This window comes from Sapajus apella, unplaced genomic scaffold, assembly GCF_009761245.1.
Source record: "Sapajus apella isolate SASKATOON/1434 unplaced genomic scaffold, GSC_monkey_1.0 scaffold46, whole genome shotgun sequence".
NCBI classification, from domain to species: Eukaryota; Metazoa; Chordata; class Mammalia; order Primates; family Cebidae; genus Sapajus; species Sapajus apella.
Genome location: NW_022436986.1, coordinates 10834735 through 10862179, shown reverse-complemented (window position 1 = coordinate 10862179; position 27445 = coordinate 10834735). Strand labels below are relative to the sequence as shown.

Sequence of the window (27445 nt, the reverse complement as noted above, 5' to 3'; positions counted from 1 at the left end):
TCAGTTTGAGGAATAAAAAGAATTATTTCAGGAAGACAAGAGGAACTGTGAGACATTCTTAAAAATTTATTATAAAAAGGTTATTTTGCCTATTAATGATGGTGATATTTCTCTGAAGGAAAATTGCAATTTTGATTCTGAATTTTAGAGACAGATCTTGCCCTGAATTTTAGACAGTTCTTGCTCTGTCTCTCAGGGTGGAGTGCAGTGGTATGATCATAGCTCACTGCAGCCTGGAATTCCTGGATTTAAGCAAATCCCCCTCCAATTCCCACTTTGGCTTTCTGAGTAGCTAGTACCACAGGTACATGCCACTATGCCCAGGCTAATTTTCATTTTTTTTTTATGTAAAGAAAAGGCCTTTCCATGCTGCCGAGGCTGTTATCCAATTCCTGAGCTCAAACTCTTCCTGCCTTGGCCTCTCAAAGTGCTGGGTGATTCTGAATTTGGATTTTGAATCAGAGTCTTTTCAACTGAATTTCTTCTGTGGCAAAACCAAAACAAACAAAAAGCAACTTTTATTTTCCAAGGTATTTTGACAGTGTTCCAGAAATCACCACTCTCGTGCGTGTGTGTGTGTGTGTATGTGTGTGTGTATTTAATTAATTAAAAATTTACTCTCTCATTTTTTTTCTTCTTGAGACAGAGTCTTGCCCTATTGCCCACCTGGAGTGAAATCTTGGCTCAGCGCAACCCCCGCCTCCCGGGTTCAATCGATTCTCCTGCCTCAGCCTTCCAAGTAGCTGGGATTATAGCCACGCGCCACTGTGCCCGGCTAATTTTTTGTATCTTTAGTAGAGATGGGGTTTCGCTATGTTGGCCAGGCTGGTCTCAAACCCCTGACCTCATGATCCACCTACCTCAGCCTCCTAAAGTGCTGGAATTACAGGCATGAGCCCCTGCCCATGGCCAAAAATTTACTCCTACAATCTCAGTTTATATTGTAGAATTGGGAAAGGAATATAGAAGGGGTGATGATATCTTAAGAAACATCGCTGTATATGACTCAGAAGTGCAGAAATTTTTATGAAAGAAAAACATTCTGAATAAGATTGCATTTGATACAAACAGAATATTGCTTTTGATACAGACAGAATTGCCAATATTACTCTAAGTAGACTTTAGTCAACTAATATATTTTCTCTTTAACTGAATATTAGAGATAAATAAATATCAATGAGAATATTTGCTTTACTCAGATCCAATGACCTCTTTAGCGTATTTTACAGTTCTTTTACTTCCTTTTCTCCTCTATAGGCTTAAAAGATTAGTTGCTTTCTGCCTCCCCCTGCCAAATCATTTGACATTTTTGCTTGGGAATTAAAAAATCTAAATAAATCCCACTCTTTTTTTTTTTTTTTTTTTTTGAGACAGTTTCGCTTTTTGTTGCCCAGGCTGGAGTGCAATGGCACTATCTCCATTCACTGCAACCTCCACCTCCTGGGTTCAAGCGATTCTCCCGCCTCAGTCTCCCGAGTAGCTCGGATTAAAGACCATGTGCCACCATACCCAGCTAATTTTGTATTTTTAGTAGAGATGGGGTTTCTCCATGTTGGTCAGACTGGTCTCGAACTCCTGACCTCAGGTGATCTGCCTGCTTTGGCCTCCCAAAATGCTGGGATTAGAGGGGTGAGCCACCACACCTGGCCCCCTACTCTTTTTTTAAAATAATTTTTTTGGAATTTGAGGTTTACAACATGATGTTTTGGGATATAGATATGTAGATGGTAAATGGTTACTATAGTGAAGCTGATTAATATAACTACCACCTTCATGATTCCTCTTTTGTGTGACAAGAACAGCTACAATCTCCTTATTAAACAAAACCTCCCAATACAATGAATTTTGTTAACTTTAGTCCTCGTAATGACTGGCTCATCTTACATATCTGCTATTTTGTATCCTTTGATCTACATCTCTCCAGTTCTTCTCCATCTCATCTCCTCCCACCTGTGTTTACCAGTGTTCCATTCTCTGTGTATATGACCTTTCTTTCAAAAGAAAATTCCACAAATGAGTAAGATCCTCCAACATTTTTCTGTTGTCTGGCTTACTGTAATGTCCTTCCAGTCCATCCATGTTGTGGTAAATGACAGAATCAATGTCTGTCTCTCTCTCTTTTTCTCTCTCTCTCTCTCTCTTTTAAAAGACCGGATAATATTTCATTGTGTATAGACACCACATTTTCTTTTCCCATCAGTGGGCATTTGGGCTGTTTCTGTATCTTGACTATTGTGAATAATGCTGCAATGAACATAGCAGTGCAGCTATCTACCAGGCAGCAATTTTATTCCCTTTGGGTATGGACCCAGAAGAGGGGTTGCAGGGTCATAGGGTAGTTCTATTTATTCCCTTTGGGTATGGACCCAGAAAAGGGATTGCAGGGTCATAGGGTATTTCTATTTTTAATTTCTTTAGAACCTCCTCACTGTTTTCCATAATGGCTATACCAGTCTACATTCCTACCAGCAGTGAACTAGGGCTCCCTTTTGTCCATACCTTTGCCAACATTTATCTCTCATCTTTGGATAATAGCCATTCATACAGGTGTAAAGTGACATCTCATGGTGTTTTAGTTTGCATTTCCTTTGCAATTAGTAGTGTTGAACACATTTTCATATACCTATTGGCCATTTTTATGTCTTCTTTAAAAAAATGTCTGTTTAAATTCCTTCCCCATTTTAAAACCAGGTTATTCGTTTTTCTGCCATTGAGTTGCAACAGTTCACTATAATTTGGATATTAACCTCGTAACAATTGCAATTATTTTTGCCAGTCAGTGGGTTGCCTTTCATTTTGCTAATGGTTTCCTTTTCTATAAAAACTTTTTTTGTTTAATTTAATACCACTTATTTATTTTTATTTTTGTAGTTAGACTTTTGGTATGATATCCAAAAACTGATTGCCAAGACCAGTGTTGAGGAGCCATTCCCTGTGCTGTCTTCTAGAGATTTTATGATTTCAGGACTTACATTTAGGTATTTTATTCATTTTGAGTTGAATTTTGTGTATGGTGTAAGATAAGAATCCAATTTCATTATTTTGCCTGTAGAAATCCAGTTTTCTCAGTACTATTTGTTGAAAAACTACCCATTTCTTATTGTGGCTTCTTGGTACGCTTGTTAAAAATTAGTTGACATAAGTGCTTGGATTTAGTTCTGGGCTGTCTGTTTTATTCAATTGATCTTTATTTCTGTTTGTATGCAAGTGCATATGATTTTGATTACTATAGCTTGGTAATATAATTTTAAATCAGGAAGCATGATGCTTCTAATTTGCTTTTTTCTTCTCAGTATTGCTTTGGTTGTTGTGTGTGTGTGTGTTTACATATTATTACAGGAGTTAAAACAATTGTTTCTGAAGAATGCTATTGGCATTTTGATTGAAATTGTGTTAAATCTGTATATTGCTTTGGGTAGTATGGACATTTTAACAGTATTAATTTTTCCCATCTATGAACATGGGGTATCTTTCCATTTATTTGTGTTTCTTCAATTACTTTCATCAATGTTTTATAGTTTTAGTATAAAATTATTTCACCTTCTTTGTTATATTTATTTCTCAATTTTTGTATGCTGTCATAAATTATATAGTTTTATTGATTCCTTTTTCAGTTAGGCTATTTGTGTTTAGAAATGCAAAAAATCAGCTGGGCATGGTGGTGCATGCCTGTAATCTCAGCTACTCAGGAGGCTGAGGCAGGAGAATTGCCTGAACCCAGGAGGCAGAGGTTGTGGTGAGCCGAGATCGCACCATTGCACTCCAGCCTGGGTAACAAGAGGGAAACTCCGTCTCAAAAAAAAAAAAAAAAGAAATGCTACTGATTTTTATGTTATTTTTGTACTTAGTTAACTTTTTTGTGGTAGAATTTTGGGGTTCTAGCTAGATTAATTTCTGACATATAGAATCATGTCGCCTGCAAATAGAGATAATTTTCTTTCTTTTTATTTGGATATGATTGATTATAATGTTAGATGTGTGTTTTTTTATAAATGGGTTTATTATGTTGAAGATCTTTTCTTCTATACTAAATTGTCAAGGATTTTTATCAAGAAAGGATGACGAATATTGTCAAATGCTTTTTTCATGTCAGTTAAGATGATCATATGGTTTTTATCTTTTATTCTGTCAATGTGATGTTTCACACTGATTGATTTGCATAGGTTAAACCAGACTTGAATTCCAGTGATAAATCCTACTTGGCCATGATGTATAATCTTTCTAATGTGTTGTTGAATTTGGTTTGCTAATATTTTATTGAGGATTTTTCCATTGATGTTCACCAGAGTTACTGGCCTGTAGTTGGCTGTTCTTGCAGTGTCTTTGTGTGGCTTATATATCAGGGTGATGCTGGCCTTATAAAATATCTTTGGAAGTATTCCCTCTAGCTCTATTTAATGCAAGTTTAAGAGGTATTGGTAATAATTATTTGAATATATGGTAGAATTCAACCATGAAATCTTCCTGCTTTTCTTTGTTGGGAGGATTTAAATTAATTTCAATTCCTTTATTTGTTATTTTTCTGTTCAAACTTTCTTTTCTTCCTGACTCAATCTTAGAAGATTGTTTTTGTCTAGAAATGTATCAATTTCCTTTAGTTTGTTAAATTTGTTGGTATATAGTTGTCTATAATCGTTTCTTATGATTTTTATTTTTGAGGCATCTTTTGTAATATTTTCACTCATGTTTCATTTCACTTAAGTCTTCCCTCTTTATTTCTTAGTCTAGCTAGAAGTTTGTCAATTTTGTTTAATTTTCCAAATAATCAAATTTTGTTTTTTTTTAACTTTTATATGTTTTTTTCTGTTTTCCATTTGATTTATTTCTGTTCTGATTTTTATTATTTCCTTCCTTCTGCTAATTTTGGGTTTATTTTGTTGCTCTTTTTCTAGCTCCTTGAGATGTAATGCTAGGCTGTTTGAGATCTTTCTTCATTTTTAATGTAGACATTTATTGCTGTTAATGTTCCTTTTAGAACTGCTTTTGCTGCATCCCATAGATTTGGTATGTTGTGTTTCTATCGTCATTTGTCTAGGATATATTTTATGTATCTCTATGTCTGTCTATCTATATCTGTATCTATATCAATCTATCTGAGAGAAATGACAATGGAAACACAACATACCAAATATATTTATATGTATATATGTGTGTGTTCATGTAGACATACACACATATATAATATATAATGTATATATGTGTATATACGTGTGTGTGTATACACATGCACACGAACACACACACACACACACATTTGAGACAGGATCTTGCTCCGTCATCTAGGCTGGAATGCCTATCTCCAGGGACCCCCTGTCTGAGGAGGGAGACACAGCTCCTATATACACACACATACACATATGTCAGACAGGATCTTACTCTGTCACCCAGGCTGGAATGCAGTGGTGTGATCACAGCTCACTGCACCCTTGACCTCTGAGGCGCAAGTGATCCTCCCAGTTTAGCCTCCCAAGAAGTTGGGGCTATAGGCATGTGCCACCATATCCAGCTAATGTTTTTAAATTTTTTGTAGGATGGGTCTTTCTATGTTGCCCAGGCTGTAAAATATTTTAAAAATTTTCTTTTACATTTCTAATTTGATCCACTAGCTGTTCCAGAACATGTTGTTTAATTTATGCATATTAGTAAAGTTTTAAGACGACTCCTATTATTTATTTCTACCTTCATACTATTGTGATCAGGAAAAAATTGTAGATATGATTTTAATCTTTCTGAATTTGTTAAGATTTGTTTTGTGGCCTAACACGAGGTGTATTCTGGAGAATGTTCCATATACACTAGAAAAAAAAAGGTATATTCTGGTGCTGTTGAATGAAAAATGCTATATATGTTTGTTAGGTCCATTTGGTCTAAAGCATAGCTGAAGTTCAGTATTTAGTTAATTTTCCATCTGGTTGGTCTGTTTATTATTGAAAGAGGAGCATTGAAGTCTCCTGCTATTACTGTTTTGCTATCTACTTCTTCCTTCTTGTTCATTAATATTTGTTTATAAATTTAGGTGCTCCAATGTTGGGTGCATATATATTTATAATTGCTATGTCTTATTAAAGAATTGGCCTCTTTATTATTAAATAATAGCCATCTTTATGTCTTGCAGCATTTATTAGACTGAAGTCTATTTTATAAGTATACTACATAAGTATAGCCACCCTTGCTCTATTTTGGTTACTATTTCCATGGAATATCTTCTTCCATTCCTTTATTTTTCAGTTTACATGTGCCCTTAAAGCTAAAATGTGTCTCTTATAAGCAGCATATAGTTGGTTCTTTTTTTAAACCCATTCGCCACCCTGTCTTTTGATTGGAGAATCTAATCCATTTATATTCAAGGTTGTTATTGATAGGTAAGAACTTACTCCTGCCATTTTCTTTACCATTTTCTGATCATTTTGTAGATTCTTTGTTTCTTTTTCCCTCTCTCGTTGCTTACCTTTGTGCTTTGGTAATTTTCAGGAGTGCTAAGCTTTGATTTTTCTCTCTTTTTAATTGTATATCTGCTATTATTTTCTGCTTCTTGGTTACCATGAAGCTTACATTTAAAAATCTGTGTTAATAATAGACAATTTTAAGCTGATAACAACTGAATTTTGGTCATATACAAATATTCTAGACTTTTGCCCTCCCCCAATAATTTATATTTTCATTGCTGTAATTTACATCTTCTTACATTTTCTATTTAACGACCTATTGTTGCTATAGTTATTTCAGACCATACTGACTTTTAACTTTTACACTAGATGTTTGAAAGATTTATACATCACCATGACAGTAATGGAGTATTCTGAATTTAATTATGAATTTACCACTACCAGTGAGTTTTATACTTTAATATGTTTTCATGATAATGATTACTGTCCTTGTGTTTCCAGTTGGAGCACTTTCTTAAGCATGTCTTGTAAGGCTGGTGTATTGGTGAAAAATGCCTTTCATTTTTGCATGTTGGGAAAATATTTTTTCATTTAAAAAATTTAATTTTTTGATTTTATGGCTACATAATTGTACATATTTATGGGATTTATGTGATCTTTTGATACAAATGCACAGTATAAATCAAATCTAGGTAACTGGGATAGCCATAACCTTAAATATTCATTAAATGTTTGTATTGGGAATATTGCAAATCTATTCCTCTAGTTATTGTGTGATATATACAATAAATTATTAACTATAGTTGCCATATTGTGCTACCAAGCACTAGATTTTATTCCTTCTATCATACTGTATTTTTATACAGTTAATGAGCAAATTTGTTTTATTTCCCCTCCCCAGCCTCTAGTAATTACCATTCTATTCACACCGCATCTTTCTTTCTGTGTCTTAACATAAGGTCCTCTAATTCTATCCATATTGCTGCAAGTGACATAATTCCATTTTTTATAGCAGAATAATATTCCATTGTGTGTATATACCACACTTTCTTTTTTAAACTTTTAATTCAAGGGTACATGTGCAGGTTTGTTATATAGGTAAACTTGTGTCATGGGAGTTTGTTGTATGGATTATTAGGTCAACCAGGCATTAACCTAGTACACATAGTTATTTTTCCTGATCCTCTCCCCTACCCTCCACCCTCCAATAGGCCTTCATTCTGTTCATATGAGGTATCACATTTATTGGCTTGCATATGTGTATTACAAATATGAATGTGTATATCTCTACCAAGACTCGGTTTTCAGCAATTATTTTGTTAAATAAGCTTTTTGTGCCTTTCTCGAGTTCTTCTCACAATGCAATATTTGTTTGCTTAATGGTGCTCCATAGTTCCATAAATAGGATTTCTTTCATGCTTTTTCATTCTTTCTCCCCTCTCCCAACTGCATTACTTCAAAAGACCTATCTTCAGGTTCAGAAATTATTTCTTCTGTTTTATCTAGTCTGCTGTTGAACCTCTAAATTGAATTTTTTATTTTATTCATTGACTTCTTCAGCATCTAGATTTCTGTTTGTTTTTTAAATCTATATCTTTGTTGAATTTCTCACTTAGATCAAAACTGTTTTCCTGATTTCATTGACTTGTCATCTGTGTTTTCTTGATCTTACTGAGTTTCCTTAAGAAAATTGTTTTGAATTTCTTTTAATGTAGCTTATAAATTTCCATTTATTTTGAGATCAGCCACTGGAGAAACATTATTTTCCTCTGGTGGTGTCATGTGTCCTTCTTTTTTTCCCCTCATGTTTCTTGTGCCCCTGTGTATTGATATCTGTGTATCTGATGAAACAGCCACTTCTTCTAATTTTATAGTGTAGCTTTCATAGGGAAAGACTTTCCCTTGATGATGTGTCTTACTGTGTCAATTGGATAGTGTGTTGACTGTCATGTGGGTAGAGTGTGGGTCTGGATGGGCACAGTATTGTAGTCTCCATGAGGCTTTTTCAGCTATAATCAATGTCAGTGATGACTGTAGGTACCTTAGTGGCCTAGGCTGCAGGAAACTAATGACAGTGGTGGCAAGGTAGATTGTTAGGGCTCTTGGTGGCAAAGGCTTTAGAGAGCTTCTTGTTTATTTCTTCACAGTGGAGAGACTTGGCTTAGGGGATCTCTCTTGGTGTTTTATCTGACATTGGCCATTAAACACTACAACAAGGCTACAGTCCACCACACAGGTGGTTGGAGTGGCTGTGGATTAGGCTGTGGATTGTGCCTTGTTGAACCACTGTGGAACCTGTGACATGGGTACAGGTTTACTCTCTTAGGCTTGGGTGGCTGCAGGTTTTCCATCAAGCCAAGGACTGTGACTATGAGGCACTCCCTGGTAGTTTGGTTTTATGGGGGCAGGGATATAGCTGTGACACTGATTCTGGGGAGAGTGCAGGGCTGACATGGTTCCAGGGATGAAGGTATGTTCCAGAGGCTCACATTCTGGAGGGCAGGGCATATCTGTAATTTGATTTCTGGAGCCAAGAAGGCGCAGTAGCAACTTGGACACCGAGACAGGGTACTGTATAGTGGTGACTGTGGATCCTGGGATGCTGGGACTCAGCAGGCATCAGGCTCTGTGAAGCTGAATACAGTAGCAACAAGGGCCCATTTCTTGGCAGCAAAAAGTTGTATGGAGCAGCTGTGGCTTCAGCTCCATGGATGAGGAGCAGTGCAATGTCTTTATTCTCCAGGGAGATGGTGTACCTCAGCAGCACAGACTCTGGAGGGCTGGTCCAGATAACCATTGAGGTAGGGCACTGTGGTTATTCACCCCTAAGATGGGGGTGATACAGATCAGCCAAAGTTATGTTTCCCTGGAGCACTGGGCTTATGCATCAAGTCTGCAGCTATTTCTCTGGGCTAAAGCTCCTTTTCCCCGGAGCTGAGATACTGGGCTGGTTCAGGGTGCTGAGGAGGCATGACTGCTCATTGGCGTGTGTGTGGTTTCTCGGCCATGCTGGAGTGCTTGGTCCCTAAGGAACAGGGTGCCATGTGGGCTCAGGTACAGGGTTGCAGTTGCTTCCCTGAGCCAAAGCTCCAGTTCTCTGGGGTTGAGGCACCAGGCTGGTGCAGGTGCTGAGGAGGCATGACTACTCTGCTGGCTTGGGTGTGGCTTCTCCACTGGGCTGGGGAGCCTCATCCCCAAGAGGCAGGGCATTGTGTGGGCTTGGGCACTGTAATTGCAGCTGCTTTCCTGGGCTATAGCTCCAGTTTTCTGGGGCTGAGGCACAAGGCTGACTTGGACATCAAGACTGCAGAGCTGCTTCAACACCTTGGATGTAGCTTCCTCAGGGGAGGGACATGAGGCTGGTTTACATGCTGGGGGATCATGGCTACTCTGCTGGCTCAGGCACTGCTTTCCTAGGGGTGGCATGCCAAGGCTCTGAGTTGTCAGGAGTGGAGAGCAGCAGCCACTGGAATGGGGAAGATGGAGTGTCTCTTAGGGAGCCTGTTTCCAGGGTTGGCAAGCCCAGCTGGTGAATGGTGTACTACCATGTGTGAGCATGGTGCAATGATGGTAGAGACTCAGAACTGGACAGGTGCAGTGGCTACTGACCCCCCAGAGGTAGTGGCTTCCATTTCAAGATGTCAAGTGCAGTGGCAGCTTGGGACACGAGGGTGGGTGGGATGGGGCACAACATGAGCTTCTTCTCTGGAGTAGAATTGAACTCCAGGCAGCTCCCTTAAACTGGGTTCAGGCTCCATGAGGACCACAGGATTCTCTCACAGCAAAGACTACAGTGGTGGTAATGGGAGTTGCTGGAGGCTTCCTGCTTACCTTTTCCTGGCAGAGAAATCCCTCTTGGTTTCCAGCTGATCCCATATGGGTTGATGAGGAGGCAGAGGCAGGGTACTTTGTTCCCTTTTCTATGTAGTCAGCCTGAGTTTCTGTGTTTTATAGTTTCTACCACTTCTTTAATGTACTACGGCCCACTCTTTTAATCATTCTTATTGAAATGTAGTTGTTTATTCATTGTTTTGGTTCTTTTCTGGGGCAGGAATGATTATTAGGCACCTCTTATTGGCCATCCTGCTGAGGCTACTCTCCCATTCTTTTTTATTCCATGTGTTAAATGTGTCTCTTGGACTGAATTTTTATTATACTTTTTTTTCTTCCATATGTTCATTTATTAACTTCTTAGTATTTTTATTTTTTGGGCATTGGGCATCTCACTGCCTCTGTTTCTCTCTTTAAAACATAAAGCCAGGTTTCCTGCCATTGGGAAGATTTGAGAAGGTCTCAAATAATTACAATATAATAGCTAAGCACTATAGTATAAGAAAGTGTCAGAGACAGCAGAGAGGAAGGTTTCCATTACTCTGGGGAGTTTTGGAAGACTCTCTAGAGGGAGAGACATTTCATCAGAGAATATGAAATGTGACAGTGCAGGGAGCGTAACATATGCCATGGTCCCCAAGTATCGAAAAGCCTTTAATAACAGACAGTTTGGTTAGTGTTTGTCAATCTGGCTTCTAATTAGAATCATCTGGCAAACTAAAAAATATACTGATTCTGAAGTCTAATCTCCAGAGATTCAACTACTTCTAAATTGAGACCAGACGTTTCTTTTTCAGCACCATTTAAAGGAATACAAAACATATGCAAGGTATCCCACATATGCTATTTAAATTAAAAAAAATTAATTAACAGTAATAGTGTAACATATGATTGTCTTCATTTTTGTTGATTAAATTTTTGTCTTATTTATTCAACATTGGGAATGTGCCTGTCCTTCTGCTAGTGCTGGAAACTAAATGTTGGATAGGATACAGTCCCTATACTCAAGCATTAATTTGAGAGAACTCTGTAACAGACATTACTGTCATTTTACAAATGAGGAGTTTTAGGCTAAGAGTGATAGTGGCAGGAGACAGACAAATTCTTACGCAGACAGGGACACGCCCCGGTAAAAGTCAACCTTCAAGCCAAAGATTAGCCTGAAGCCTGAAGATGGAGATGCTGGCTGGATAGAGTCAACGATTGGTGTGAGAACTTCCTCTGTGCATTTTAACCAATTGAATGGGGCTTTTTCCAAGACCACCCATGGACCCTGTCAGCACGCACTCCCCCATTCTGAGTCCATAAAGCTCCCCAGGACTCAGCCAGACAGATGGCTACCCACTGTTGGGTTCCCTCTCTGCTGGGAGCTTTCTATCTGTTGCTAAATAAAATTCTCTGCCTTACCCACTCTCCGGTGTCCACACACCTTATTCCTCTAGATTGCAGGACAGGAACCTGAGCTGTGGGCCATGGGAATGGACGAGCTGTAACATGGCCCTGTCCACCGATCTATGGGCGGCGGAAAGAGAGCTGTAACATATCTTGGGGGTTCAGACCTCGGGACTCCCAGAGCAAAAGCCGTAAAACCCCTTGGGGCTCCACGGTTGCTGGCATCTCCGAGTTTTCGGGTGCCACCACCTTGTCTAGATGCCGGCACCCAACGCAGAAACCGCTCGTGGCGCGCTGGGTCCAGCCACGGGCTAAGGGCAGAGCTGTGGCAGGCGTGGGATCACGGCTGGTGGTGTGAGTTGAGCACAGCCTGCTGGGCGGAGCGGGTGGAGCAAGCCCAGAGGACCCAAGCGAGGCCCCCGGCAGAGCTCACAGTGGCCATCGAGATTTCTGGTTGGCGAAACGACACTGAAGAAATCCTGTAACACTGTAACCCTGTATCCTGCTCACCCAAGCAACAGCGGAGAAAAAGCCACTGTGCACTCTTCCCTCCTGCTAGCCAAAATGCAAAAGCCACAAAAGGAGTGACTTTGCTAAGGTCACAGGTAATGAGTGGCTGTAGGATGTAAAACCCTCTCTGTCTACAATAAATGTAGTGCTAGCTTAAGAAATGAAACAACGGCTGGGCGCAATGGCTCACACCTGTAATCTCAGCACTCTGGGATGCCAAGGCGTGTGGATCACTTGAGGTCAGGAGTCCAAGACCAGACTGGCCAACATGGTGAAACCTCGTCTCTACTAAAAAATACAAAAAAGTAGCCGGGTGTGGTGGTGGGCACCTGTAATCTCAGCTACTCTGGAGGCTGACAGAGGAGAATTGTTTGAACCCACTAGGCGGAGGTTGCAGTGAGCCGGGATTGCACCACAGCACTCCAGCCTGGGCGACAGCGTGAGACTCTATCTCAAAAAAGAAAATAAGAAAAATAAGAAATGACATAACTTCTTTCTGGAGATATTTCAGGAAGACAGGAGGGGAAGAGAGAAATTGTTATAAAATTTAAGAATACTTGTTTTTCCTGCTACCTGTGCTGACATTCCTCTGAAGAAGTATTAGAATTTTGCTTCTGATTTTTTGAAAATGGAGACAGTTTTTCGTATATGCTGCAAATGAATTTCCTTCTAAAGAAACATTACTCCACAGTGTTTTAGCATATGCTCTAAAAAATACCACCCAATATTTGCAATTACTTTAAAATTTGTTCTTAAAATTTGGGTATGAGTTTGTAGTACAGTACTGGGGCAAACACACAGAAGAGGAATAGTGATGATATCTTAGACAACATTACTACATAGTAAGAACTCACTAGCCACCCAGGGTAAAGTTTTTATGGAGAGAAAATGTTCAGAATAAAGTTATTTACTGTTTCTGAACCAGAGAGAAAGAATTAGTGCTCTTTAAGGGAGGTTTAGTCATGGACAATAATATCAACTGATTATCAGAGAATAATGTATACTGATATGCTTTTTTTTTTGTCTTATTCAGCTCAATGACCATTGCAGTATATTTTATTCAGTCTTTTTTTTCTCCTAGTTTCTCCTATATTAAAAGATTATCTGAGGCTGGATGCAGTGGCTCATGCCTATAATCTCACCACAGCCTGGGCTATGTGGTAAACCCCCCCCCCACTAAAAAAAAAATCTGGGCATGGTGGTGCATGGTTGTAATCCCAGCTACTTGGGAGGCTAAGGTGGGAGGATCACTTGAGCCTAGGAGGTGGAGGCTGCATGGAGCCAAGATTGCACCACTGCACTCGAGAGTGGGTGACAGAGAGGAGACCATGTCTCAAAAAAAAAAAAAAAAAAAAAAAAAGATTATCTAGTATTATACCAAAAGTGTTTGGAATTGTGGTTGGGGGGATCAAATAATACATAAAGTTGATTTCTTTTAGTTTGAATACTTGGAGTTTTATTTTTACTGTTCTTTTAAAATATTAATTCATTCAGCAGTTAATTGCTGCCTACTATTTTAAATTAATATGGCATTAGATTTCATGAAGAGAACAGTGAGCCATGGTCCTGCCACTGAGAAGATTTCAGAAGCTAACAATGGTTACAGCATAAAAGAAAAACCATTGTAGTAGAATTGTAGTAGAAGTAAAGGTTTGGGGCAGCACAGAGCAGGGTATAAATGTTAGGTTGGTGCAAAAGTAATTACTGTTGTTTTTCTTTTTGAGATGGAGTCTAGCTCTTTTGATAGGCTGGAGTGCAGTGGTATGATGTCGGCTCACTGCAACCTCCGTTTCCCAGGGTCAAGCGATTCTCCTGCCTCAGCCTCTCGAGTAGCTGGGACTACAGGTGTGCGCCACCATGCCCAGCTAATTTTTGTATTTTTGGTAGACACCAGGTTTCAGCATATTGGCCAGGATAGTCTCAATCTCTTGACCTTGTGATCCGCCTGCCCCATCCTCCCAAAGTGCTGGGATTACGGGTGTGAGCCACTGCACCCGATCTGTTTTTGCTATTTGAATGCAGGTATTGGAAGGCTTTGCAGAGGATATGACACTTTGCCCATCTCTCCTGAGGTTTTACCGGAGAAGGAGAAATGTGATAATGCAGAGGAAGTAACATGTACTGTTGTGGTTAGGTGTGAAAGAACATGAAATCGTTGTGTAAATACACGGAGAATGGAACACAGAATGTGAAAAGGGGATTGAGGCAATGTGTGCATGGAAAGAAAAGGGTGAAATATGTATCTAGAAATGTAGGTTGGGGCCAGATAAGGGTAAAATAACAAAGGAGCATAAACAAGTAAATATATAAAAGGTATTCCAAAGAGGGCTGACAAATGTGTTTTATTTGTTAAGGAGTTACATTGTCTTTTCTTGAAAAGGCTTAAAGTATTTTTTGTCTTATTGCTATCACTTTACATGAACTTCTTACACCACTTGTCTCTATATTTTTATGAGGTCACAGTCATTTTCTTAAACAGAAATATTAGATTATTAATGTTGAAACTTCTTTCTAATGCTGAAATTTTGTTTCTATACGTAGTCGTCATTTCTTTTGTTCTATTTATATTTAAAACTCTTGCCTCAAAATATGTGAGCTAATTTTGTACATGAACTCAGAGATGTCAGTTTCTCATCATCTTTCCAGCACCAGGGTCTACTCATACTGATCAGGTTTTTCATAGCCCCAAGCACCCCCATATTCCTCAGGCTACAGATGATAAGATTGAGCATGAGCATTACTACCCCACAGAACAGGTCGACCAGTTTCTCTGAAGTAGTGCCTTTAGATGTTGCCTTCATGTACATGAAGAGGATAGTCCCATGAAACACAATCACCACTGCTATGTGGGCCGAACAGGTAGAAGAAGCCTTTTTCCTTCCTTCAGTTGAATTGATTTCAATACAGCATGGATGGTGAAAATATAAAGAACTGAATATAAAGCACTGAAGTGGTAGTAATAAATGAAAGGTTTACTTTAGCCAATATTAATGTATTCTCATTCGAGGAAATACCTGACAGGCCAGATTCATTAACTATAATATTTTATAAAGATGATTAATGACGTTTTCCACAAAACTGTATTCATATGTGACTGTTAGTACATCTTGTGCCAGTCTGTTGAGAAATCCTAATTCATAAGAGACTGCGGATATGAAAACACAGCACACTTTATTTATTTATTTAAGATAGAGTTTCACTCTTGTTGCCCAGACTGGAGTGCAGTGGTGTGATCTTAGCTCATTGCAACCTCCACCTCCCGGGTTCAAGAGATTCTCCTGCCTCAGCCTCCCAGGTAGCTGGGATTAAAGGCATCCATAACTGCACCGGGCTAATGTTTTATATTTTTAGTAGAGATAGAGTTTCATTATGTTGGCCAAGCTGGTCTTGAATTCCTGACCTCAAGTGCTGGGATTACAGGTGTGAACCACCAAGCCCGGCCAAAGCACCTTATTTATGATGAGCAGATATCTCAGGAATTTGCTGATGACCACACAGCTATCATATGCCATCACTGCTAGGAGCACACTTTCCATAGACCCCATGGAATAGAAGATGGACATTTGTATAATACAGTCTGTGAGAGAGAGTTTTTCCCCCTCTGATAGGAAGTTTATCAGCGTTAAGGGAGCAAAAAAGGATGTAAACCGATAACTAGGAAGGAAGGATTCCACGGAATCAATATAGGTGAGAAACCAGGAGTGTTGGGATGATCTAGATTCTGTTCCCCAAGAGGGTCACTAGATACACCACTAAGCATGTGACAAAAAGGAGTTTTTGTCAACTTATGAGTGCTCAGGTAGACTTATGAGAATCAACTCAAACTCCATTGTTCAATTAGTCCTTTCCATTTACTTTTTCATACCTGCAGTATGAAAAATCCAGAAAAGGACACAGCATGTGAGTTAAACGAATGGCCCTATATTATGTAAAGTAAGAGGTCATACAAGTTGGAGTTCCAACAGCTATGCTAGTACTAGCTGGAGTAGTGGTAACAGGAATGTGATTAGCTTCAGTGATTCCTCTTTTAGCTCATAAAGTATTTGGTATGTCCTCATGTATGACCTACGTTGTCCTATGTATTCCACTTCCTGAGATTGATGCATTAGGCCTGAGGAAGGGAAGAACTATTTGCATTTTTAACAAGTGTCAGTTATTATGGATACAATTGATCCATAAACTCCACTTTGAAAAATTAGCATCAGAGAGAGCAAACTTTAATCAACAGACTTATTTATTTGAGTTTATACCATACAAACCATTAACACTACCATTGGTTTAGGGTTTTATGGTTTACAAATATGATCACACACATTACTAATTTTATCATCACTGTAATTCTCTGAGGGAAATTAAAATCTTGAAAGATGAAATTTATATAAAATTATAGTGTGAGTGAGCTGCTATTGAAATCTGAGTTTTCTGATTTTAAATCCCATGTAATTTTTTAAACTATATTTCATTGGGTGGGAATCAGACATCTTTTTAATAATGCTCTGCAGGTGATTCTAATGTGCAACTGAGGAAGAATGTAACTGATTTAGTCAATGTGCTTCTCAAACTTTAATATTCCCAGGAGTCACCTGGGAAATCTTTGTAAAAGATTCTGATTCAGTGGGTCTGACATGGGTTTTGAGATCTGCATTTATTAACATGTTCCCAGGTGAGGTTGATGCTGCTCATCTACAGAACACACATGAGCAGCAAGGTATCTCTGACCATCTCTCTTTAATACCTTAGAGAGCACCTTGGTGCTTTAACTGTGTGCAGGATAGTAATTAGACAGCTGATGTGAAACAGTATTTGGGTGAGACTTGGAGATAAGACTTTTGTATAGTTTATTGCAAGTAATTTTGGGTTCTTGATATTTTAGAAATAAAAGCAACCAAATTTCACACCGAAGAGCCAGCCTTTTATATCTGTACATATGAAAGTCATTTTCTTCTACTTGTTAAATTTATTGTTAGGACCAGTATTTTCCTAAAGAAGGAATTTTGAATCAGCTTAAGCATCTTTGTTGTGAGCCAAAGAGCCTAAAGAAAATGATTTTAACTTAAAAAAAATTAATGGGTAACTATCAGCAGGTGATCTTCTTGTTTGTAGTAATGCATCACAGTATATCATTTTAAAAACAACTCTGCATCTTCACGGTATTCTCCCTCAGCTGCAAAATATATCCCTAGACAAATACATTAATTGTCCCAATAGACAAGTATACTTAGTATTAATACTTAGTATGTTCAAACAATGGTTTTGGTTACGGTATAGGATTTGCCTTATAATAGTCATTTGCCAATGACTATTATGTTATGCTTCTCCTTAATGAAATAATATTCAACATAGAAGAGAATTTCTAATCCTATTGGCTTTGCAAAGGAGGATTGACATCTAATTCAAGCTTCCCTAAACTATGCAAGCCTCTAAATAGAGCAGGAAAAGGTGGATAGGCCAAGATACACTCCTATTTGGTACTATTTATTATTAGAATTTGATTGACTAAAGGCATACACTCTCAGCTGGACAGTAAAATTCTGATAGGGACTTTGAACAAACGTCAGTAGTCTGGGGTTCATACTGAACCTGTTTCAGGGAAGGTATGAATTAAGTGAAAAGCCATTCCTTTTCTTTTAACTTCTCCAGAATGTTTATTCCTATTTGAAAGTTGCTTTCAGAAAATATTTATTTTATGTTGAGAATAAGGTAGTACATTTGTCTTATTCAGCCCAGTGACCTCTGCAGTATAGTTTATTCAATCATTTATTTTTTCCTCCTGGTTTCCTCCTCAAGATGGTTGTTTCCAAATAATTTTACTTGCAAGTATCCCAATGGAATCCACCCATCTCTTTTGATTAGTATTTTTTTAAAGATAATAGCATAGAGGCCATTATTTGTATTTCTCTTGTAATGCTAGTGTAACTTTTCAAAAAAGCAGTTGATAGATTCCAAGTTTTTGATCATTGAAAAAGCACTGTTGGGCCAGGTGTGGTGGCTTACATCTATAATCCCAGCATTTTGGGAGGCCAAGGCGGGCAGATCATAAGGTCAAAGAGATCGAGACCATACTGGCCAATGTGGTGAAACCCTGTCTCTAGTAAAAATACGAAAATTAGCTGGGTGTGGTGGCACATGCCTGCGGTTCTAGCTACTTGGGAGGCTGAGGCAGGAGAATCGCTTGAACGTGGGAGGCGGAGGTTGCAGTGAGCCTAGATCGCACCACTGCACTCCAGCCTGGTGACAGGGTGAGACTCCGTCTCAAAAAAAAAAAAAAAATAAATAAATAGCACTGTGTTTCAATACTTTGTGCTAGAGACTTCTGGCATTTATGTTTTCTTCTTTAAGGTGAAGTCTTATAACCTGTTTGGGTAAAGATAATGAAAATTTAGGACTATAAGGAGTCCCTAATAAATTATTTTTATAGAACTTGGAGGATTGGATAATTTTGTTATGATTTTTATGTTTGTCTATTGTGATGAAAGGGAAATATAAAATCATCATAGTATTTTTATTTAATGGAATATTCATAACAAATGATAGTTTTGAAGAATTTATATTAATATAAACATATGTTAATATAGTTAAAAGAAAAACAAAAACAGTATTTAGCATTGTTTGCAAAACCAAATCCTAAAGCAAGAAAACTTACTCAGAATAAAGCCTGAAAAGAGATATTCAAAAAATTAATCTTAGTATCTTTACTGAAATTTCTAAGTTTCTAAAATAAATACGGATACATATGAATAAAAGAAAAATGTAATTCAAAAAAAAGAATGGAAGCAGGTACATAATTATATTAGAAAGGCTCAGTAAAAATCATCAAATCTTAATTTAAATAGGCAATTTCTGGAGATCACACATAGAGGCTGAGCTGCACTGCATGCTCATTAGGATGTTTTTCACATCCTAAGTTATATCAGAAGAAATAACTGTACTTTTAAAAATTTTCTGATGCAGGGACGTTTTAATGGATCATTTAATTTTATAGAAGTATTATCTGTATCCTAGGTTTAATGAAATAGGTTAAAAAATAGTAACTAAAAATTTTGCCAAACAAAGTAAGTGAACAATCTCATTAACTTGAAACTGTTCTGATATGACTGATTTGGAGGCTTTACTTAAGTAATGCTAGATATTGAATTTACAGGTTCAACTTGGCAAGAATGAGGAGGGAAAAATGAGTAGAGAGCCTTCCGAGAACTTACCTTTTTATTTCTTAAAAAGAAGTAGGCCGGGCATGGTGGTTCATGCCTGTAATTCTAGCACTTTTTGGGGCCAAGATGGGTGGGTCACAAGGTTAAGAGATTGAGGCCATCCTGGCCAACATGGTGAAACTCCATCTCTCCTAAAAAAACAAAAATTAGCTGGGCCTGGTGGTGTGTACTTGCAGTCCTAGCTACTTGGTAGGCTGAGGCAGGAGAATTGCTTGAACCTGGGAGGCAGATGTTGTAGTGAGCCGAGATCACACCTGGCAACAAAGTGAGACTTTGTCTCAATATAAAAAAAGTACATAGTTATGAAACAAAGCACAGAATTCCAAAACCACTTTGTTCTTAGGAGGGAAGCTATATTAGCCTGTTTTCATGCTGCTGATAAAGACATACCTGAGTCTGGGAAGGAAAAGAGGTTCAATTGTACTTACAGTTCCTCGTGGCTGGGGAGGCCTCAGAATCGTGGTGGGAGGCAAAAGGCACTTCTTACATGGTGGTGGCAGGAGTAAATGAGGAAGAAGTGAAAGCAGAAACCTTTGATAAACCCATCAGATCTCATGCGACTTATTCACTATCATGAGAATAGCATAGGAAAGACCAGCCCCCATGATTCAATTACCTCCCCCACGTTACTCCTACAACACGTGGAAATACTGGGAGATACAATTGAAGTTGAGATTTGGGTGGGGACACAGCCAAACCATATAATACCACCCTGGCCCCTCCAAATCTCATGTCCTCACATTTCAAAACCAATCATGCCTTCCCAACACTTGCCTAAAGTCTTAACTCATTTCAGCATTAAGCCAAAAGTCCACAGTCCAAAGTCTCATCCCCGACAAGGAAGTCCCTTTCACCCATGAGCCGGTAAAATCAAAAGCAAGCTAGTCACTTCCTAGATAGTATGGGGGTACAGGCTTTGGGTAAACACAACCATTCTAAATTGGAGAAATTGGCCAAAACAAGGGGTTACAGGGCCCATGCAAGTCTGAAATCCAGCAAGGCAGTCAAATTCTAAAGCTCCAAAATGATCTCCTTTGACTCCAGATCTCACATCCAGGTCACACTGATGCAAGAGGTGCATTCCCATGATCTTGGGCAACTCTGCCCCTGTGGCTTTGCAGGATACAGCCTTTCTCCTGGCTCCTCTAGCAGACTGGTATTGAGTGTCTGCGGCTTTTCCAGGTGCATAGTGCAAACTGTCAGTGGATCTACCGTTCTGGGGCCTGGAGAACAGTGGCCCTCTTCTCACAGCTCCACTCTGCAGTGTCCCAGTAGGGACTCTGTGTGGGGGTTCCAACACCACATTTCTCTTTTGCACTGCCCTAGCAGAGGTTCTCCACGAGGGCCCCGCCCCTGCAGCAAACTTCTACCTGAGCATCCAGGTGTTTCCATACATTTTCTGATCTAGGTGGCGGTTTCCAAACTCCAATTCTTGATTTCTGTGCACTTGCAGGCTCAACACCATGAGGGAGCTGCCAAGGCTTGTGGCTTCCACTCTTGGAAGTCATGGCCTGATCTCTACATTGGCCCCTTTTAGCCACCTCTGGAGCAGCTGGCATGCAGAACACCAAGTCCCTAGGCTGCACCCAACAGGGGGTCCCTGGCCCTGGCCCACAGAACCATTTTCTTCTAGGCCTCTCACCTGTGATGGGAGGGGCTGTTGTGAAAACCTCTGACATGCCCTAGAGACAATTTCCCCATTGTCTTAAGGATTAATATTTGGCTCCTTGTTACTTATGCAAAATTCAGCAGCCAGCTTGAATTTCTCCTCAGAAAATAGGTTTTTCTTTTCTATCACATTGTCAGTCTGCAAAGTTTCCAAACTTATGCTTTGCTTCCCTTATAAGACTGAATGCCTTTAATAGCACCCAAGCCATGTAGTGAGTGCCTTGCTGCTTAGACAGTTCTTCTGCCAAATACCCTAAATCATCTCTCTCAAGTTCAAAGTTCCACAAATCTCTAGGGCAGGGGCAAAATGCCACCAGTCTCTTTGCTAAAACATGACAAGAGTCACCTTTGCTCCAGCTCCCAGCAAGTTCCTCATTTCTGTCTAAGACCACCTCAGATTGGACCTTATTGTCCATATCGCTATCAACATTTTGGGCAAAGCCATTCAACAAGTCTGTATCCTGTTTTCTTCTGAGCCCTCCAAACTGTTCCACCCTTTGCTTGAAACCCAGTTCCGAAGTTGCTTCCACATTTTCGGAGATCTTTTCAGCAATGCCCCACTCTACTGGTATCAATTTACTGTATTAGTCCGTTTTCCTGCTGCTAATAAAAACATAACTGAGAGTGCAAAGCAAAAGAGGTTTAATTGGACTTACAGTTCCACATGGCTAGGAAGGCCTCAGAATCCTGGTGTGAGGAGAAAGGCACTTCTTACATGGTGGCAGCAAGCGAAAATGGGGAAGAAGCAAAAGCAGAAACCCCTGATAAACCCATCAGATCTCATGAGACTTATTCACTATCATAAGAATAGCATGCAAAAGACTGGCCTCTATGATTCAATTACCTCCCAATGGGTCCCTCCCACAATGTTGGAATTCTGGTAGTTACAATTCAAGTTGAGATTTGGGTGGGGACACAGCCAAACTATATCAAAAACTTAGCCACATGGTGACATATCAGAACTTAAGAGGATGGCCAGAAAGCAATTCCCTGTGAGCCGGGATGGTTTTCCTAACACATTCTCTCATGGTAAATTAGGTAAGACTTTTATGCCAATAAATATGGGGAATAGATATATCTGTTTAGGTAAATTTTTTGGAAATTCCTACAGCATGGAATGAGAAGAAGTTACAAATTAGCTTCTGGAATTACAGTAAAAAAAGTTGAATAGCTTAATAGATTCTACATTTTAATTGTATGATTTAAAAATTTCTGAATTTGTGAATTTCAAAATGCCACCACATTTGCAATAACATGTAAATTATAAATTTCAGAGAAAAATACAATTATTTCTAGATTAGTTGTACATTAAACTTGTTTTTTCTTTACTTACTAATTTAACAAAAACAAATTAAATGACATAATATCTATAAAACCTTTGTAATGATGCCTGGAAATTTATATTCTGTGTTACTATTGTTAATATCCAAGACTTAATGTAGCCTGAGTTCTTTCTGCTGTACTCCATACAAGACAGCATGATAGGATGAACAAAGGTCTGGACCAAGTCATTAGAATGTATTTGGAGAAAGGATCTCAGCAGTTTATAGTAGCAGATTGAAAATGGTATAAGACATGTCTTCAAGGCTTCTGATTGGTTATGTAAAGTACAATAATGGGTCTCATATAATTAAGTCTTTAGGGCATTGTTCTTGAAACTTCTAAAAGTTTTGAATATATTTTGCCTGGAGCAATTTAAAGTTATGGCTTAGAAATTTGCAGAAGTCCCTGAGAGCAGGAAATATTTAAATTGCCTCCCTGAGCCTAAGGAAGGTTCTTCAGAGAATTTCCTGGGTCATCTCAATGGGACAATGTTTCCACATGGGCTTCAGGGACAAATGTAATGTGCCATATTCACAAATTGAACTGCCCAATATTTTGTTCTCCTCTTACATTTGAACAAGCAGAACTAAAGTACCGTCCCTTTGTAAATGTATCTGATGTAATGTATGGAGTTTTGAAACAATTTAGAAATAACACCTTTGTTATCAATATTTTACAGATAATTTAACCTGTGCCATTATGGCTTCCAAGCAGTGACCCCCTTCTTCAGAAATCCATCAGCTTCACAGAAAATTTTGCTGGACAGCCTAAAAGTAGAAGATCAAGGCAAACTATTCCGCTGTGCATTGCAACCTAGGAAATGAGCCAACATTCCATTTAGAGGTAATTGCTGAAGGCATATTACTAACACAAATCTAAGGGTGGGAGTCAGCCTTATGAAATGAATTGAAATAAGCCATGTGTTTTGAAAATGTGATATTTCTTATTAGAGAAAGTATACAGGAAATAGTTTCAAAAATCCAAGAGGATTGTCTCAGATATAATCAGAAAATTGAAAAAAAAAGAAAAAATATTACCAACAAACTAAGTAATTTTAACATTCAAAACAGATGATGTTTATATTTATAGTTTTTTTCAACAGTCCTACTGCAGAATATGTTTATAATTTCTAACTGGAAATAAAGTTATATAACTATATAAATAACAGTATATAATATAGCTCTGTGGTCCTCACTTTATTACAAGCACACGTGTATGCATCTAACAGTGTCATCTTTCTTCTGCTGCTCAATAGGCAGCCGATCTTTACTCTTGATCCAGAATACAGAGCAGTCTGTTATCACCAAAGTTCTGATTCTGTGGCCACTTAAATCACAGCACCAATTCAGGTTTATTTTGTTCTGTTTAGCAAATGTCCGTCCAGTAGTAATCATGAGTAGACAATATTCTAGCATGGTCCCTGTCCCACAGCCTCTAACTAGGTGTACTATTTGAAACCCAAACATTTTATTACTTGTTCTTGAATATATCTTTGAATTTGTGAAAATGTAAATAAAGAGGAGCAATGAGTCTTTAGCTAGTAGGAAGAATTTTGACTTTTTATGCTTGCATGAGTATTTTGGAGATGTTTGAATATTTTTAATGTTTTTTGTTGCTGGCAATGCATTTGTATGATGACTTTAGATCTAATACTTGTGAGATATACAAGCACACATTTACATTTTAGATGAATGAACTGAAATAGCCTCTATTTAAACATGTCACCCTGTATGTTCCTTGTTTTAAACTGCAGTGGACTTTTGTTATAATGGTATAACACTATTCCCTGCAAAGTGAGTACACATTAGTATATTGCACATCTATCTCATATCATGGATGTGGTAAAAAGAAAATAGTAGGTTGAGTTAGATGAAAAGAGACTTGATACCTGAGAAAGTCTGATTAATGAAATTCCAAAGATACTTGTGCAGTGGTTGATACTAGGGACAGAGATATAAAAGAACTTGATTGAGAGAAGAACAAGTCAACAGAAGAAAAGAAGACACTAAAGCAGTGCTTACTACATGCTATGTACTTTACATGCATTGCCTATTTATTCTCTCAAGAATCCCATTATAAGCCTGTTAAGACCCCCATGTTGTAGATGAGATTCAGAGAAGTTATACTTTGCCCATGGTCATAGCTAGTAACTGGTCAAGATAGGATTTAAGCGCATGTTCCCTCTATTAGACAAAGTGGACTTGACACAATAATGGCTGCATCGTGGCAGTGGTTAGAAGAATGTTTCTTACCATGAAATTGCTTTTCAGTCATCATTTACCAGGGAATTGGAATTGAGGTGGCTTTACTTATAACATAGCATTAAGAAAGTGAATCTGGGATTTAGATAAAAAAGGATGTATTTCTAGGGTATAAAAAATTCCAAAGTGTAAAAAGTGGAGTTGATGGAAATCAGGGCAAAATAGGATGAAAGGAGAAATACCCTTATAATGGCCAAAGGCAGATCTGGTTAGTTAGAAGTTGGTTGAAATAAGTTCAAAGGACTCAATTTAGACCTTAAACTTGTACCAAGTTTTGTGAATAAGGAAAAATGGCCTATGTGTTAAGTGCCTGGTTTGTTTTCAGAAATTACTTTTTGTTTTGTGAACTAACTGGAGCATTTTCAATGGCATCTGCATCGATGGACAAGGATACTACTGGAAATTTGTTTGTGTAGAGGGGTGGTGGAGTTGGAGGAAAGGACTGTTACAGAGGAAAAATGAAAAGAGATGGCTTAAGACTTTCGGAGGCAAGGTTTTTGGAAGCAAAACCCACCATTTCCATTCCGAAGGAGTGGCTATTTTCCAGTGGATATTTTTCATTTTTTATTATACTTTAAGTTCTGGGGTACATGTGCAGAATGTGCAGGTTTGTTACAAAGGTAAACATGTGCCATGGTGGTTTGCTGCATCCATCACCCCGTCATCTACATTAGATATATCTCCTAATGGTACCCCTCCCCATCCCCCCATCCCCCGCAATCCCTCCCCTAGCTTCCCACCCCGCCAACAGGCCCCAGTGTATGATGTTCCCCTCCCTGTGTCCATGTGTTCTCATTGTTCAATACCCACTTAGGAGTGAGAACATGCAATGTTTGGTTTTCTGTTCTTGTGTCAGTCTTCTGAGAATGATGGTTTCCAGCTTTATCCATATCCCTGCAAAGGACATGCACTCATCCTTTTCATGGCTGCATAGTATTCCATGGTGTATATGTGCCATATTTTCTTTAACCAGTCTATCACTGATGGGCATTTGGGTTGGTTCCAAGTCTTTGCTATTGTGAACAGTGCTGCAATAAACATATTTTTCTGCAGTATCACCTAAATGAGATGAGCTGTTAGATGTCTCTTTAGTCATAGGCTTTCCTTGCATCATGTTCAATTTGGACTTAGGCAGCAACCAATTAAAATGGCTACTGAAAGCTGTTTGCATTAGAGAATGAGAAGACAGATCAGCTACTGGGAGACAATGTATGCAAATCACATGAAAAATAACTTATATCCAGAATATATTAAAAAAAACTCTCAAAACTCAATAACAAGAAAAAGGAAACTTCAATTAAAAATGAGCAATAGAACGAGCATGGTGGTGCATACCTGTAGTTCTGTATTCTGGTTAAGTTGGTGGTTATATGAATCTACAGTCTCAGCTACTTAGGAGGCTGAGGTGGGGGAATGGCTTGAGGCCAGGAATTTGGGGACAGGCTGGGCGAAATAGCAAGACCCCCATTTGTTAAAAAATGGGGCAAAAGATACGAACAGATACTTTACTAAAGAATGGAAAAAAGAATATAGAAAGATGTTCAACATTATTAGTCATCGAGGAAATGTAAAATAAATCATTATTAAATGTGACTATATAACCATCAGAATGGATAAAAAATTACTGACAATATTAAGTGATGGCATGGGAAGCAAGCGGAGTTCTCATACATTGCTAGTTGAAATGCAAAACTGGTACAACCACTCTAGAAAAGTGTTTGGCAGCTTCTTATACATGTAAACATGCTTATTACCTCATTCCTGGTTATTTATTCTAAAAACATGAAAGCTTATGGTCATATAAAAATTGGGGCAGAGATACTTATAGTAGCTCTGTTCATAATTGCCAAAAACTGGAAACAATCCAAATGTCCTTCAAAAGGTGAACAGATAGGCAAAATGCAGTAATCTAGCCAAAAGAATACTATTTAGCAATAACAACTTGAATGGATCTCAGAGGCTTTATGCTAAGTGAAAGAAGCCCAACTCCAGTGGCGCATATGACTCTATTTACATGACATTCTGGTAAAGGTGAAACTATAGGAATAGAAAATATCAGTGGTTACCAGGATGTATGGATAGGTGGAAGAGGTGACTAAGAAAAGGATATTACAAGTAATTATTTTGAGCTAATAGAAGAGATCTGTGTTCTGGTTGTGGTGGTTATATGAATCTATACATGTTTTAAAATTCATAGAACCATACACTAAAAGGTAAAGAGTCAGTTTATGATATGACATCTAACTGTATGATAATTTAAAGAAGCAAACAAAAAATTTCCACCCCTAATCAAAGAAAAAGGTGTTTGCCCTTTAACACGAAGATTTTGGATTATTGGGCTTTACCTGAATAGGACATATTTTCTGGATAATCAGGAATGCAGTAATCACTGGTTGGGTTCATTTCTGATGATTCTCCCCCCAGATTGACACACTTCGTTCAGTGTTGGAATACACATGGATTATTGTTGAGTTCTCCTGACCTGGGAGTGAGGTTTTAAAGTAAATTACCAAATCTCTTATACAATATACTCTGTATTGCTTTTATAATTCATTGAAAAGCCTCAGGCAAGTTGGGACACAAGCAGGTAGTCTTGGAGCCTAGGCTGTGCTATACATTAGTTATATGACTTTAGGCTGAACTCTCTCACTTTAGGTTTTCTTATCTTTCAAAGGATAATGTGGAGTTTAAATGAAGTAACATGTAAAAAAAAAATCACAAAGTTTCTGGCCCAGAATGAGTGATCAATATCATAGCTTCCCCTGATAGTTCTCTTTCTGCATTGTTTATTTCTTTCATTCTCTTTCCCTATGTTCCTTTCTCCTCTTCCCTATTTTTTCCCTTTCTTCAATACTTTTATTAGGTT

At 38.4% G+C, this 27445-nt stretch overlaps 1 protein-coding gene across 1 annotated transcript in view; it reads left to right on the top strand.

Annotated features, from left to right (window-relative positions):
• The first annotated feature begins 22351 nt into the window (after positions 1-22351).
• LOC116524797 (olfactory receptor 13C2) overlaps positions 22352-27445 on the top strand; it is a 23903-nt gene continuing 18809 nt past the window's right edge. Inside the window, exon 1 of the mRNA XM_032240236.1 lies at positions 22352-23161. The gene's annotated coding sequence lies outside the window, so the exon portion shown is untranslated. The remainder of the gene's footprint in view (positions 23162-27445) is intronic.